The following is a 16,415-nucleotide window of genomic DNA, read 5'->3' on the forward strand; positions in this document are numbered from 1 at the left end:
TTGCCCAGTTTACAACAATATAAAACACAACTTGTAAACCTCTCTTTATATCTCAAAAAATCCTCTTTTTTCTCTTAGAAACAGCTACTCTTATTCATAAATGTCCTAAACCTCCCTCTAACACTGGTCATATGACTCGCCAGGTTAACGATTTTCCCTTACCAATCCCTACATCCTCCCTCACGAAGAACTCACTTATATACCTCAGCAAAAAAATTTACAACCATGTTCCTCTATGTATCAGACAAATTTTAGAAGTTAAGAGATTCAAAAAGGAATTAAAATCACTTTTATTATCCAGGGCATATTATAGCCTTGACGATTTTTTTTAATGATACCTTTTGACCTGTGCTCTGACATCATTTTAGTGTTTTAGTTTTGTTTCCTGTTAAATAATGTAATTTACTTCTTCTAAATTCTGTTTTATTGACAGCTTTACTTATTTTTTAATGAAATTTATCAAAAAGATGCTTTTTTTTCTCAATCTGTTTTGTTATGATTAAATTTGGTAATGTGTGTAAATTTTATGGTAAAGTGTTTTAGAAGTTATGTTTGTTTGAAATTTAAAGTGAATTTGGAATTTTTTAGTTTTTTTAGTTTTTAGGATGCTTGTACACAAGATTTTGTTGTCTTACGTAATATAGCACATTTTCTTTCTTTTTTTCTTTCTTTCAACAACAAACACAACCTAACCAACACTACACATTGCACAAAAATCATAATGCTACCTGATAAAAACTTAAAAAATAGGGTGCCTGCGCCGGTTTTCGACCATTTAACGGATTTTTCAATTTTGAGAAGCTATCATTTGCACATTTTTTTTTCTTTTCTAATGAATCTTTTTAAATAGAATACTTTGGATTCTCATTTAATAATAAGTTAATATATTGGTTTTGATTTATTTACTGAAAATTTTATTTAATCGAAATACATGAAAACATCACTTTTTACCTGTTTTCGACCATCAGTGTCCTGAATTCGTCCTGAAGTATTCCTGATTTCGACCAGCATGGGCGAAAAAGGGATCTGTTTTCGACCACGGAAGTCGAAAATCTTTATCCTTTTCAAATAAACCTTATCATATCTTCTCAATGAGAAAAAAATAAAATAAACTTAAAAAAAATAATAATTATATATACATACACTATCGGACAAAAGTAGAGAAACTTCTAAAAATTCTTTGATTTACGGAAACCATGTATTTAAATTAAATATTTACTACAAATATTGTAGTTCTCAACAACTGCGTTTTTTTACCGCATTTTACATGCCTCTTATCAGTTGTTTATTTACAATAAAAGAATTCAAATATTTTCGGATGGACATAAGTAGAGAAACCTAAATATCAATCGTCCAAATTTAGTATTTAGTTCGCTTTACGTGAGTTCTGTTGATAGTTTTGCATAGTTTTTTTAATCAACATGCCTCGCGGAAGATATTTGTCTGAAGACCTTCGTAGAAAAATAGTTGATGCACACAAGAGTGGTATACGACAAGTGGACATTAGTAAAACGCTTAATTTGCATAAGTCTGTTGTTAGCAAGACAATTTCTAATTTTAAAACACGAAATTCAACAAAAAGCATTAAAAAAAGTGGCCGCCCAAGAAAAACAACCAAACACATGGAAATGATGATAAAAAGAATTGCCCAGTCTGATCCTCACAAATCAGCAAATAAAATTTTAAGTGAATTACCTGGTGTTAATGTTAGTTCTAAGACCATACAAAGACGACTGAGGGAAGGAGGATTATTTAGTAGAAGAGCCGCTAAAAAGCCGTTTATTAGCAAGAAGAATCAGAAGGCCCGACTCAACTTTGCACAAAAATATTTACATTGGACAACCAACGACTGGAAAAAAGTTCTTTTTACTGATGAAAGTAAGTTCAATTTGTTTGGGTCTGATGGAATCTCATGGGTACATCGACCACAAGGCAAAAGATTCGATCCAAGATATACACAGCCTACGGTAAAGCATGGTAGTGGCTCCTGCATGGTATGGGGTTGCTTCTCTGGGTTCGGTACAGGACCATTACACATCATTGAGGGTATCATGGATCGATTTGTGTATTTAGACATCCTACAAAATGTAATGCTACCCTTTGCTGAGGATAATTTACCTTTGACTTGGATATTCCTACAAGATAACGACCCCAAACATAAATCAAAGGTTGTCAAAGATTGGTTTTTATCGGAAAATATTAGGGTTATGGACTTTCCTGCGCAAAGTCCCGATCTTAACCCGATTGAAAACCTCTGGGAGGAACTAGACCGGCGTGTAAGGCAACATCAGATCAGTAATAAAAATGATCTTATAAAAGTTTTACAAGATTCCTGGAATTCTATTGGAGAGGAAACCATTATGAAACTGTTGGAATCCATGCCAAATCGATGCCGCGAGGTGATTGCCAATAAAGGATACTCTACTTACTATTAATTTTTCTAAGATAGAAATAAGAAATAACTTGTACTTTTGGAATAAAATTTAGTTTCTCTACTTTTGTCTCATAAATATTTTGTTTAATTAAATTAAATCTTAGGATTTTCTTCTACAATTTATTTTACTTTATACAAATTAAGTCTTAACAATTATTGTTGATTTTCATTATGTGTAGAACTGCATTAGTTTTGAAGTATTCAAATAAAACGCAAATTTAAAAAGTTTCTCTACTTTTGTCCGATAGTGTAGGTATAACAAATAAAAAAAAATTCTGTAAGTGTACCTACACAAAACAAATAATAAAAATTTTCTTACTTAAAGGTATTAAAACAGAGAAATAAAATTAATAACGAACTTGGGTATTTAGGAACAAATAAAACAAATATAGTCTTTTGTTGATGATCATCATACGTTATTCCATAGAATTCTGTGCATTTCATATGGTACCATCTGGGACATTCATCGCATCCAATATTTTTTTCATCATCGTCCTCGACATCGCTAATGAGATCATCATTACAAGCAGAACATTTGACTGGTTCAGCTTCATTGTTTGTCTTGGTATCATCACTCATTTCTTCATCATTTTTAGGTTTTTTGTGTTTTCTTTTAACTTCTATTCCATTTTTTTTTGCATTGAATTTTTCCTTTTCTGTTTTCGCTTTTAATTTTTCTTCTTTTTTTAGTTTCGCCTCTTCGACTTTCTTTTTTTTAGCATTATCCTTCTCACTATAATGTATCCTCCAGGCATTTGATGATATAGCACTCGGAAACTTTGCTTTTTCTTTCCGATTTCCCTTCTTGATTGCCTCTGGAAAAGTAAGGTGTCTATCAAAAGAAATGTTAACAGGTGTTGTGGGCTGGCTGTTCATTTTCAAAGATTGTTCAAGATATTCCTGGGCTTTACTTCCTTCTTTATCTTTATCACTTGCTTCAATATGAGTTAAGTTAGTTTTATTAAGCAATACGTCACGGCTGCTTCCACATTTCATGCTCGATAATACAGTTTCTAAAGATTTAATTACCTGTATGGTTTTTTTACTTGTATCAGGTTCAGGTATTTTATCTTTGGTATTCGAACAAGTTGGTGGACAGTTTTCAGTCTTATTAAGATCCCTTGGTAAACTTTCGATTTGATCGGTGGATTTTATAGATTGACTAGACTTTTCTGACTGGTATATTTTTCCAGGGTTTTCTGACGATATTAGCTGATTCGGTGATGATTGGCGACCAGAAGGCGATTGCTGAGTTGACATTATGTTTATTGGGGGTCTATCTGAAACTCTTTCTGGGCAGGCAATTTCACGATATATTTCTTCAAGCTCATCTTGCTGAAAAGTAGGTGATCGAGAATTGGGTTCCAGATTAATGATTTCATAAGTATTGCTATTTTCTAAAACATTAGTCTCACGAACATCATTCAATACGGAAATGTCTATAATAGAATCTGATGTTCCCTTTTCTTTGCCGTTTTCTATGAACTTATTGTTAAGTTCAGAAATATGTATGTTGTCTGTAGGTGTCTCTATGTCAGAACATATCGCTTGAATGGAAATGTTTTCATATGGAATGATTATCGCGTTTTCCAAAGGAATTATGCTACCAACCTCAACGTTCTTATTCAGTTCATTTTGAAAAGAATGTATTTCATTTAAAACAGTGTCTGCATCAATATCTTTAGCAGACAATCTCTCTTTTATTAAAAGAATCACTTTTTCTGCAGCTATAAACTCCTCATTAGATATTATATTATTAACTTTAATACTAGGCTCATTTTGCTTTTCAATAAGGTTTTGGACACATTTAGAATAGTCTACATTATCAGGATTTAATGGATAAAGACCGCATTTTCTAAATCCATTTATCATATGAGTTTTCATTTCATAGTTATCCAAAGTTGTTTGGAAAACTTTACAGAAATTCATTTTATTTACTGCTACATTCGTGTTTTCTGGAAGTCGCTGCCATTTTCGGACAGTTTTTTGCCATTCCGACTTTAACGGCTTAAAAACACTTACGTCGGCGGGTTGGAGTATGTGAGTGGAGTTTGGGGGGAGAGCGTAGAGGACTATGCCATTATTATCACAAAAAGCACTTAAAGGCAACGTCATATGTGATCTGTGCCCATCCAAAAATAAAATGATTGGTTTTGTAATTTTATTTATGTCTAACCACTTATTAAAATCGTTAGCGAAGAATATATCGCCCTTCATCCAACCTGTATCTGACCTTCCTAGAACCCACTGATTTGGCATATTTTCTACTAAGGCTCTGGGTGGTCTTACGTAAGGAAATACCACTAATGGAGGTGCCACTCTTCCATCAGCGGCAAATGTTATTAAAACAGTGATATTGTCTTTTTCTTGCCCTAATTTAATATTATATAAGTTTTTATAGCCCTAAGGAGCTAATACCTTCCCCGATTTTGGACATACGGAAAAGCCAGACTCATCACCCTTAAAAATTCTACTTGGATCATCCATAATACCAGTTAAGTTATTTGATATTAAATATTCATTTAAATCTCAAAACCATGCTCGTAAATATTGTTCGGTAATTAGTGCTCGAGCCTTATTTACACCTTCAGCTTCCCTAAGACTAATGTCAGGATGGCGTTTAAAAAAATTAAGATACCACTTCTGCCCGGGTTTTCCGTCCTTAAATAAATGATCTTTTCCTAAATCTTTAGCTATTTTCTCCACAGTATCCAGTAGGTCAGTCTTCTTAAGAGGAAATCCACATTTAGCAATATTTATTACCCATTCTTTAATTTTATTTTCGACATGGTGACCAAGTAGAGGCTCAGGTCCAGTTTTTTGTCTCTCTCCTGTAGATCTACCTTTCATCCGGTCTATAATCGTAGTCTTAGGTACATTGAATTGCTGACTAGCTTTATTTATACTTAAATTTCCCGAATTAATTTCAGTAAGAGCTTTTTGAAGAATATCTTCTGTATATTGGAAAAAATGCCTTTTTTCTCTTCTTTTTATTTTTTGTGGATATTTTTGGCCCGTTTTCCCGGTACTGGTAGTGGTAGGTCTCTTGGTAGGGAGCATCTCTGAAATAATTTTGTAGGTAATTTAGGTAGGTATCTCGGACATATAAAAACTCGTAAAAATATGGTGGTCGAAAAATGGGTTATGCTCGACCACCCGTTGAAAATATAGTGAAACAAAACTATATAACTGGTCGAAAACTAGACTTAGTATCTTACATATTATACACACTAATATTCTTGTATGAGAAAAAATTATCTAAAAAGCAATAAAATAAAAAGAGATAATAAAAACGTAACGTCGTATACCCCATTTTCGACCACCTGGTCGAGAAAAGTGTGAACAGAGAATTTTGATTCCTGTTACCCGACCACCTCGATTTTAATTACAAAATGAAATAAAAACCAACTCTAATACTATATTTTAAAAAGTATAATACTAACTTTTGTCCTAAAATATAAAACAATACTACACAAGCAAGATTTTATGGCTTACCGTCTATTTTACATGGCTCAGTTCACTACGAATTTTTGAACAAAATTACTACGTTCTAACATCACCTGACTGCTTGACTTGTGTTCACACTGACAGGTGACTTTTAACCCTAGAATATTGAGATGTTTAGAGTAGAAAGAGAAAGGATTATTGAAAACGGGTTTAATGATAGAGAGAGACCGCTGCAATTCGCTTTCTTATTTTAGACAGACTTCACAAACCCTAGTCGAAAACAGGCGCCGGTCGGGTAACTGGCGCAGTGACCCTAGATAGGGTACAATTTGACTTAAATCTTTTCACATCACATCATAAATTCGCAGAACATTCTCTTTCAACAGACTTAAAATTTCTATTCTATCAGTAAAGCAATCCAAGTGATCCGATTACTGGTTAGATATTAAAATATATACCCACTTATCAGGAAGGACCATAGTATTCATTTTAAGCAAAGGCTGATGTATGAACCCTAAGGCGATGATTATTTGGAAGGAGAACATTAAATTTTTTACTTAAAAATTATTAAATATTACAATGAGAAAAAGGAAAACCTGTCAAAGAACAACCATAACCATAACAGTCAAACTATATTTAAAATTCTTATTTGTCACACTCTCTGAGATTATATTTATTTATTTATTTATTTATTTATACACGGGATCAACCCCATTACAAAAAATATATATATTCTTGAAAAATAAATAAAAGCTATAGTACCTAACCACTAATTACTAATTAACAATAATTATCAGACTTAATCTTAATACCAAGGATAATTAAACCGTTTTACAAGTAGTAACAATATTCTCTCAAAATCAGAACAATTAACAATGCAAAATTAGCTAGGAAAAAACAAAATATATTATTATCAATGACAATGATCAAATGTATTTCAAATCATTAATCATGGAGCAAAATTAATTCAAAAAACAAAATTCTACAAACTCTTAATAAGACTCCTAAAATGCAATAAGGAAATTCCCAAAACTTCAATTCCAGTAGAGTTTACCAGCCTCAAGGTCCTTTTCGACAGGCGAGTGCATAACATAGTTGGTACGATGATAAGGCAAAGAAAACAATCGATTTGCCCTCAGATTACTGTATGGAATATTAAATGAAATCCTATTAAGTAGTTCGGGACAAACCTCATACCTAAACTCTAGTAGAAAAAAACTGTCACCAAAATCTAATCTCAATATTGACCTGAGGAATTTAATAATTTCCTTTTTTCTGTGGGCAATAAGCTTTGCCCCTAACCTGCCTTCATGAGTATCTGAATAAGCAAATCTCTAGCAATAATTTTTCTTTTCAAGAGGCAATAGGCATAAAAGGCAAAACACAGCATGAATATTCCCATATTCCTTTAAGATCACCAAGACTATAAAAGTGATGATAAACTTTGGTTCACAAACTATAGACCTATTTTATCTCAAAAATGTTTAAGTAGCTGCTCTATTCATATTTTGAAATCAAGTCTATTTTGATTGCTGAGCAATTTGCGTTCAGGGAAGGTAGGTCCACTGCAGGAGCTGTGGAAAGGTTTTGCAATTACATAGTCAGGGAAATTACATACTGAGGAAAAACACTTTTGTGGGTTTAGTTTTCTGTGATTCTTCCAAAGCCTTTGACTGTGTATCTCATTGGATCCTAGTTGAAAAAGCTCTCTTTCTATTGTCTTACTGGGAATGATCTAAGTTTACTTGAGAGCTACCTCACAAATAGAAAATAGGCAACCTTTTTTTGGTTGAGGCTCTCAGGAGTTAATTTTTTAAGTTCCTCAGTGTTCCACTTTAGCCCCCCTTGTTATTTCTCATTTATATAAATAATATAACAACAGCTCTGTCAAATTGTTTTGGGGACTATGCAGATGGAACCAGTTTCACGACCTTGAAATCACAAAAGAAGCTACTTGATTGTACAAACTTTGTGAAGAAATAGAGACAGGATTTTTAGATCGTGATGTTGTTTTAAATGATTTTAAATTGTAATCATATTGTTTATTAAATTTTATACCTATTGTGTTTTAAACCTATAATTTCAAACTGTTCAATCCCTTCTTGACCAATGTAAAAACTGTGTTGTATCTATTGTTCATAAAAATAACACAATATTCCAGACACTTTACAAGAATATATAGAAACATGTTCTAGAGTCTTGGAATATTAGATTTAAAATCTTGCATGAGCAGTAGAATGATAATTAAATGTTTAAATATGGATTAAAATATCTCTTCCATCTTTCCTAAATTTTCTTCAACTTTTATCTAACACCCAATGCTAGTATTATTTTTGAAATTAATATTTTTTTTTTGTTTGGTTGGTCTTGTGTATCTACCTAGCTAGGAACTACAAAAATAACATACCTCACATGAGGAGCAACTTATCAAAGCATATTATGTCCCCTTGAGGACAAAATTCAGTTTGTTGCGGTTCTATACACATATTAACTAAGAATAAATCAAATAGCACTATATCCTTGTCTAATTTATGTGCAAAATCTGATGTTTACATGAGATCTGATACATCAAAACACATTACGATATTTGGCTAATAAAAGGCAGCAAATTCGCATTGTGTAAATCATCATTAGTAAAGGGTGGTCTGAATTGAAAAAATGTACAAGAGCTATTTGACGTCCTACTTGTGAATGTAAAGACAAATTGCTTCAAGCTAGATTTGGGGTCAACTGGGAAGATAAAATTGCGTTAGCATCTTCAGCTTTCTTTAAGTAAGTATTGCACCACAAATTTCAGAACGTGCTCAAGGCAATGAAGAGGAAGAAAACTTCTGTGAATGCATAGAAAAAGACCAAATGCACCATATTTAATTTATAAGCTTTTCTATTAAAATTATTTCTTGTATCTTGGTTTTATGTGTTTTATTTTATGTTAAGTGAAAAAACTGCTCATCTGGGTTTTATCTTTTTTGTTCCCTGGTCTATGTCTCATATTATGAGCCACAACAAAATGCATTATATCCAACTGTTTATTAACTTTTTTCTCACAATCTTTGTTGGTTTTGATTTTAATTAGAACTATTTACAGATGTATCGACCAGTTTCTATGAAAATACCTTAATATGCAGGTTTAAAATGAACGGAAACATATTGTGTTCCTGTTCAGCAAAATTGCATCTGCTTGCTTTGCCATGACAGAATTATAGCCATTGAACATTGAATAATTCAAAGCTAAGATATGGTATTTCTTGTTGGGGATTCTGCAGCCAATACCTACCTCATGGGTGCAATTTTTTTTTTTACAAAAACATGTAAGGTACATTTGTGGGGCAAAACTTTGGGACCATTATAAACCTTTGTTTAAAGAGAAGAAATTTGACATTGTATGTCTTATTCATTTTAGAAACTGTGAGTCTTGTAAAACAAACATTGGCAGAGGTTTGCATTACCAAATCAAGTGTATATTATAACATGTAATGCCTCTAACTTTTTAATGCCAATACATCATTTAGCATTGGTAAAAAAGTTTTTTATATATAAAGGGATCAAGACATATAATCATTTAACTTGTGAAATTCTTGCACTATCCTAAAGCTCTTTAGGAGGATTCCAAGTTTACTTGTTGGAGTAGCTTATTATGATCTCAATGAATTTTATTGTGATAACTTTTAAATGGTATTTATGTTTGCCCCTACAACCTGCATATGATCTGTTCTTTTATTTTACCTTTTTTTATTTTTTAGACTAATTTTTACTATGTATAATATGTATGTTATTTAATTATCCTCTTTAGAATATATATTTTGTGTGTTTCTTGCTGTAATATCTCTATTTCTAGCTTTGTTTATTACAGTCCTGTTTATAACAATAAAGATTTAATTTGGTAAAATTGAATGTAAAGTTTTTTCACATATTTATTTACTAAACCACATATAATTATAGTGAAGAAGAACTCTATTACATACAAAAACATGCATGCAATGCTGCTATACTCTCGGGAATTAAATCAGTAACTTTAATTATAATTGAATAACTGATGCCTCTGATATGGTTTATAAAAACAAAACTGGGTGTTACATTGAAAAAGGTTATTGTAATATTGACATTGAAGTTATTTTCAGTTGAATTATTTAAATAATTTATAGTAAACATCACAACCTCATAGATAATACACATTATGCATGCATACATGCTGACATAATCATTTATGTCTTTTTGGGTAAATTATCTGAACTGAAACCATTTTATTATAAGTGTATGTTAAAGGGATTTGTTCTATGATAGCCATTATGATTCTTCATTGAAAAGCATTATACTAGAGATGCAGAACTTTCACTTACAATACAATATTCACAGTGGCTTCAATAAATTTCATAAAACAGTAATTTACAGGAAGTGTTTTAATATTATATCAGGCCAAAAGTAATTAACAGTAAAAATGTTCATTGTATTCTCTCATTCCCATATATCGGGATTACATCACATATTCTATAAAAATTTAATTTACTTAAAAGAAAATAATTTTATTACTTAATACATATACATATAATGCCATTATTTATTAAGCCAGTATTATTTTATGAAAGAATTTGCATGTGGTTCATTGAACAGAAGAATGACCTGAAAGATTAAAATTACCTGATGGTATTTTTCATCTAATCCCTTTAAGCCATTAAGGAGAATATTGAAACCAATATAGAACAATTATGTTTATTCAAAACCTTTTGTGGCACCTTTCTCTCTACCCTACCCTGATGGGCTTTTCTTGGAATATAACTTCTTTCTCACTGAGAACCTAACATTAAAATACCATAGTAATTGATTTGATAGTAATACTTTTGATGCAGGTGTTGACTTATTACATTTTTTATTCCATATTTTTCTTTAACAATAAACATGCTTTATTACATTTAAAATTCTGCAAAAAATTTTCATCAAAATAGTAATTTCCTTAGAAATCTCACTTTTCTTTTTCACTTATCATTGCTCCCAGCTTATATCATATTAAATTTCGTTCATCATGGCATATTACACATGTTCTCAGTTTATATATTACGCTTTTATATATAGGTAATAGGATTTCTTATACAATAATTGTTTTTCACTTACATGTTTTAAAAGTTTTCTCAGGAATATCAGTATTTTGATTTTAAAATTAAAAGCTTAAATTGTGGTAAGAGGATAGGCTTGTCAGGAACTTACAGAGTAGTTGCTGGCTGATTTTTTTTGTTTATTGGCTTTTTCAGGACAAGGCAACCAGAAAACCAAAGGAAAGAAAAAAATACAAATGGATCATGAACAGGAGAGAGCAACCAATATGTGTGCACTACAAGAGCTGTACTTATGGTTCTGAAGAAAAAAACCTAGCAAAATGATGAGAAATGAAGAAAGCCATTTAGTTGAAATGTGTCAGAATGGTACCAAAAAGATCACTGTAATTCAAAAGAATATTAAAATAATTTACAATATGAAGATCCTTATAGAATGATTGATCTACAGAGAGAAAGAATTTGGAAGGAAAAGTAATTTTTATCATTGACCAAATTATTGGGAAAAAATAGGCCGTCAACTAAATGCAATATAACTTCAAGTTAGTTGCTGTATTTAGTCACAGTATAGGGATGTACTGCAATGTCATTGAACTCTGTTGTGGGTAAACCCAATCATTGTTGTAACCAAAAAAGTTTGCAAACAAAATTTAAATAATTATTGAGACTCCCCTAAGAAACAAGTCTAATGGGCTAAAATCAGGCAATCTACCTGGTCACCTCTCTTGGCATTCATAATCTGAATTATTGTCTAACTATTGCCGCACTGGAAAAGCATAGTCATTTAGTAAGGAGAATCTCCATATTGTTGAATGTGTACCTGACCTTACTTAGAGAATTTCCATCCCTAGTGATTTTCAACAAGTTCAGTACTCGTAATTAGAGGGAATAGAAAATTTGTTGCCATAATTTTGTCCAATACATGTAGTATGTGTAACATTTGTGTTTTTATGAAAAATTCTGCATGAATATCTATTTTTTTATTCCAGAATAAAATGAAAATTGCTATTGCTTAAAGAACAACGACGGTAACAGAAGTTCGTAACTCTTAAAATTCGATTCAGTTTTCCATAACGCGAGGCGCGGTTTTAATTAAAAGTCAATATTTGCCGTCAGACATGCTTTATTAAATTCAAATTCAATCCAAATTCACTCTTGTATACTAGCAGGATGTAAATTGTAAAAGTTAGGGTCCCTTTTATTTAACCTGGAAGTCTCACAAGTTTGAATTGGAAATGTTGGGAAATTTTGTCAACAGTTGGTTGTATAAACAGTAAGACCCATATGAAATATTATAAAGAATGTTTGGGGGTTTTCTATCGGTTTTATTGAACCTCATATGGGACTAGAACATCACGAATATAATTTAAAGAAAGTTTGAAAAAATTAATTTTTTAAGTTTTTAATAATTTATCATCGAGAAGTTCCTCCCTAGTTTATCTAACATATATAAAAAGGGGCAGTATTTCATATTCCACTCAAAAAAAATTGTAGTTTGTCAACGATCTTCTCTTTCCAGATAATATTGTGACAAATATTTTAATTAAATTACTTATCTCCTATTTAAATGATAGGCAGCAGTTAGCATGTTAAAGTCAACGGTGCTAAATCTAATGTCTGGGATTTCCCAATGCTCCAATTTGATACCTTTGCTGTTTTTAATCGCTATAAATGCCATGCCAAATTCTGTGGGCAATTCAAAGACCTTATATTTTCATGTTCACTTTAAATGTATGTACATGGAAATAAGTTCAATGGGGGATTGGCATAGTTTACAAAGAAATTTGGAAATAGTTGTAGGCTGGTGTAATTTGAATCTTTTTAGTTTGAATGAAAAAAAGTGTTGCTCTATGTCTTCAACTCTTAATAAAAATATAATCAAATTTACTTACACACAGAAAAAAGGAAACGCTTCTCTTAAATAAATTTGGAGTCCCTGCAAATAAATATTTAGTTGGTATATGCCAAACAACTGTGTGTTTAAATGAAATATGATAATTATTTCAAAATATTTTTTTTAATTATTTGAAGCAAACAAATATTTTTTTAAGACAAGAAACCCTATTTTTATTTAGACACACTGATTATTACGGTTAAATAAATTATTTAGTTTTACCAACTATACATTTATTTGGGGGACTGTTCTTATTTATTTTATTTAAAACCCTAGGTTATTTCTCCCAAATAAATATTTTTTTCAAGTAAATAAGTTTTATTTGCCATTATTTGATTAATATTTTACGCAACCAAATATATATTTAACACAAACATTATTATTGTTTGTTTGTCACACATATTTATTTGATATAAATACACTGACTTAAATAAGAAGTGGCGAAGCAAAAATATTCATTAACTTTAAAATTTAAGAAATTGTAAACCAATTTGTTTAAAAGATCCTAAATTTTAAAGCAATGAATACTTTAGCTTCGTCACATTTTTTTTGGATTTATATACGTAGTGTATACTTATATAGTTTGCCTTATATCTTTAAAAAACATCATTTTTTTAGGAACGTGAATTTTACGCTCTGATGAAATACAAGTAAAAACAGAAAAAAAACACCTTTTGGGTAGAACATATTTTTATTATTGAATAAAAACAAAAACTCTTACTTATTATATAAGTATAATTAAGGCTATATAAAAATTAAAAAATTAAGCCACAACAAAAAAAAACTTAAAACTTCTTTGGAATATATAGAAATAAACAAAGGTCTATCATATACTTATACATAATGGGGCTATAACAAATTCAGCCAAAAATAATAGGTATGTGGACAGAGTCATACCGCCAAATTACTAAGATAAATATACTTAATAAATTATTCAATAGAAAATCCCAAATAAAGTACCTATTTTAATGAAAATTGCATCAGCCAATATACCTACATAAGATACATAATATTATATATTAGTAATAAATCTACTTACCTCTAAATACAGGCCATAAATGACTTAATTTCCAATCATTTAAGAGGTCCTCCATCATATATATATTTTATATAATTACTATATATACGACAAAAAGAGTGAAAACACGTTTTATTTTAATGCGGGATCGGGAGTAGCGTCTGCCTGTACCCTGTACTATGCATAGCGCGTTGGCGACTCTACCAATACGACACGACGCGACGTATACGAACAACCTGCTTTGAGTGCTTTGCCAGTTTCACCCCCTTCTTTTTTTAAGAAGTCTGCGACGCAAATAAATAAATATTTGCCACAAAATCAGACGGCTTGCAACAAAAAAATATATATTTAGATCTATTTTGATTTCAAATATATTTCATATAAATAATTATTTATTTGACATAAAAGAGTTACCGGAAAAATACAGCAAACAAATTTTCCAAAGACATCAAACATTCTTAATTATTCAAATAAAATAAATATTTTTTACCTAAAACATACGCAGCTTAGTTGAAAAAAAATGGTTTATTCAAATAAATATTAATCAAATAAATATTTATTAGGCAATTTTTCTCCGTCTTTTTTCTGTGCAGTATTAATAGTACACAATTACAGAACTGTAACAATGAGAAAGACATGGGTATCATACTAAACTGTAAACTGGCATTTACAGATAACATTATTGAGTAACCAACTAAATAAGGCATATAAAAAATCGGATTTATCGTCAGATCTACTAAAGGTTTCAGTGTTGAGTGTTGTCTAAGGTTGTTTGACAGTCTGGTGTTGTCGGTGCTGGAATATGGTTGGATTGTGTGGTATCCACATATAGTCTTAAACTATAGAACGTAATGTGCAACGTAAATTCCCGAAATATATGTTTTTCAAAAAGCATGGTTATTATCCAAATCAACCCTATAATCTTGTATATATGTGTAAAATTTTAACCAATAAAATTAATTTTTCAAAAATACTTTCTCTAGACAAAGAAAGACTTTTAACTTGGATTTTCCCAGTACAAACATTTTTAAGGATTCACCAATCTATAAGATGTGCAACTTTTTTAATATTTATGCTAGTGACTTAGAGGTGGAGTTAATTAGCTCGGATTAGATTCACAAAACTAGTAAATGACAGATTGTTTGATTTTCAGATGCAAGCTTTGGAGGTATAGTTTGCTTTTTTTTTTGATAGATAATTGAGCCATTTTGGCTGTGTAGGTATAGGAAGTATAAAAGTTACTTTCAATAGTATTCTACTTACATTTTTAGTACTATTAGAATCGTGTGTGTAATTGGCCTTTTCACTGTTGATGCATTATAAATAAATTATTTTGTGTACCCCATTTTCTGGAAAGGACTATTAGGTTTTTTTGACTTGCCTCATTCATGGCAAAAATTATTATCATCCATAATTGAACACACCATGAATTATTATTTGTTAATTTCTGGATGAACAATTCTGAGATGTTAATTGACGTGAGCACCAATCCTACACCCAGAACATCATGGAGGATCATATTGAAATTATAATCATAATAATAATAATAATAATTTATTAGGAAAGACATTGGCTGGCTAAAGGAATACATTGGAGGTATCAGAACCAAAAAAAGTAGAGAAAATAATGCGTCAGACCCAACAACATACACAACAGAAAATTATACCCCAGAACAATGTCTAGATACTCTTAAACAGAAGTTATCTAATTTTTTCAGGTCTCTTAAGAAGGTAAGTCCAGTAATAAAAAAGAAAACAATAATTTACTTTTTGAACGCTCAGAGAAACTATTTTATCGAAAGCTTCTCCAACAAATACTGCCATTAGCATTTACCCCACTAAAGAAAACATTGAGAAGTTCTGGGAAACTCAATTAACAACTATTGAATGCAACCTCAAAACTGAATGGTTGGATGAAGAGTGGAAAGAGCAAATTGTCAAACATATAATCAAATGGCATTTTTACGATTTTCAGTTGACGAAGTTACTAACTTTCTACAAAAGCCACATAACCGGAAAGCTCCAGGCCCAGATCACGTCCAAAATTACTGGATTAAGAAATTGTGGTCAATACATCAACAACTGTCCGACCTTCTAAACGACATACTTACGAATCCTCAAAATATGCCATGCTTACCCATACTCTATAAACTAATAACATCTTATATTACAGAACATATTTACAGACATTGTGACCAGAATAATATCATAGTGGCTCAACATACAGGTGCCATGGGGTGTAAAGAACGGCTAATTATCGACTTCGTAGTTTACAGTGAGGCATTTAACAAGATAAACCTTTTCGCAGGATACATTGACTACCGAAAAGGTTTTGATACAGTTCTTCATAAATGGCTTATCAATGGCATCTTGGCGAACATGACTAAAACTCCAGATGCCTAATGGTAAATGCCTTGGAACTACTATGATTCCTATTCGTAGGGGTATATTCCAGGAAAATTCCTTAAGTCCACTTTAATTCTGCCTTGCCATAAACCCACTCTCTAGCCAACTCAATTCAACTAAGAACGGATTTGGCCTAAACAAGAATAATAGAGAAATAACAAGAGTAAAA

The 16,415-nt window shown here is 31.1% G+C and overlaps 1 protein-coding gene across 1 annotated transcript in view; it reads left to right on the forward strand.

The window, feature by feature from the left end:
• Positions 1-16,415, forward strand: part of LOC126739570 (cyclin-dependent kinase 14) — a 275,956-nt gene that overhangs the window by 864 nt on the left and 258,677 nt on the right. The window lies entirely within an intron of this gene.

This window comes from Anthonomus grandis, chromosome 8, assembly GCF_022605725.1.
Source record: "Anthonomus grandis grandis chromosome 8, icAntGran1.3, whole genome shotgun sequence".
Taxonomy (NCBI): Eukaryota; Metazoa; Arthropoda; class Insecta; order Coleoptera; family Curculionidae; genus Anthonomus; species Anthonomus grandis.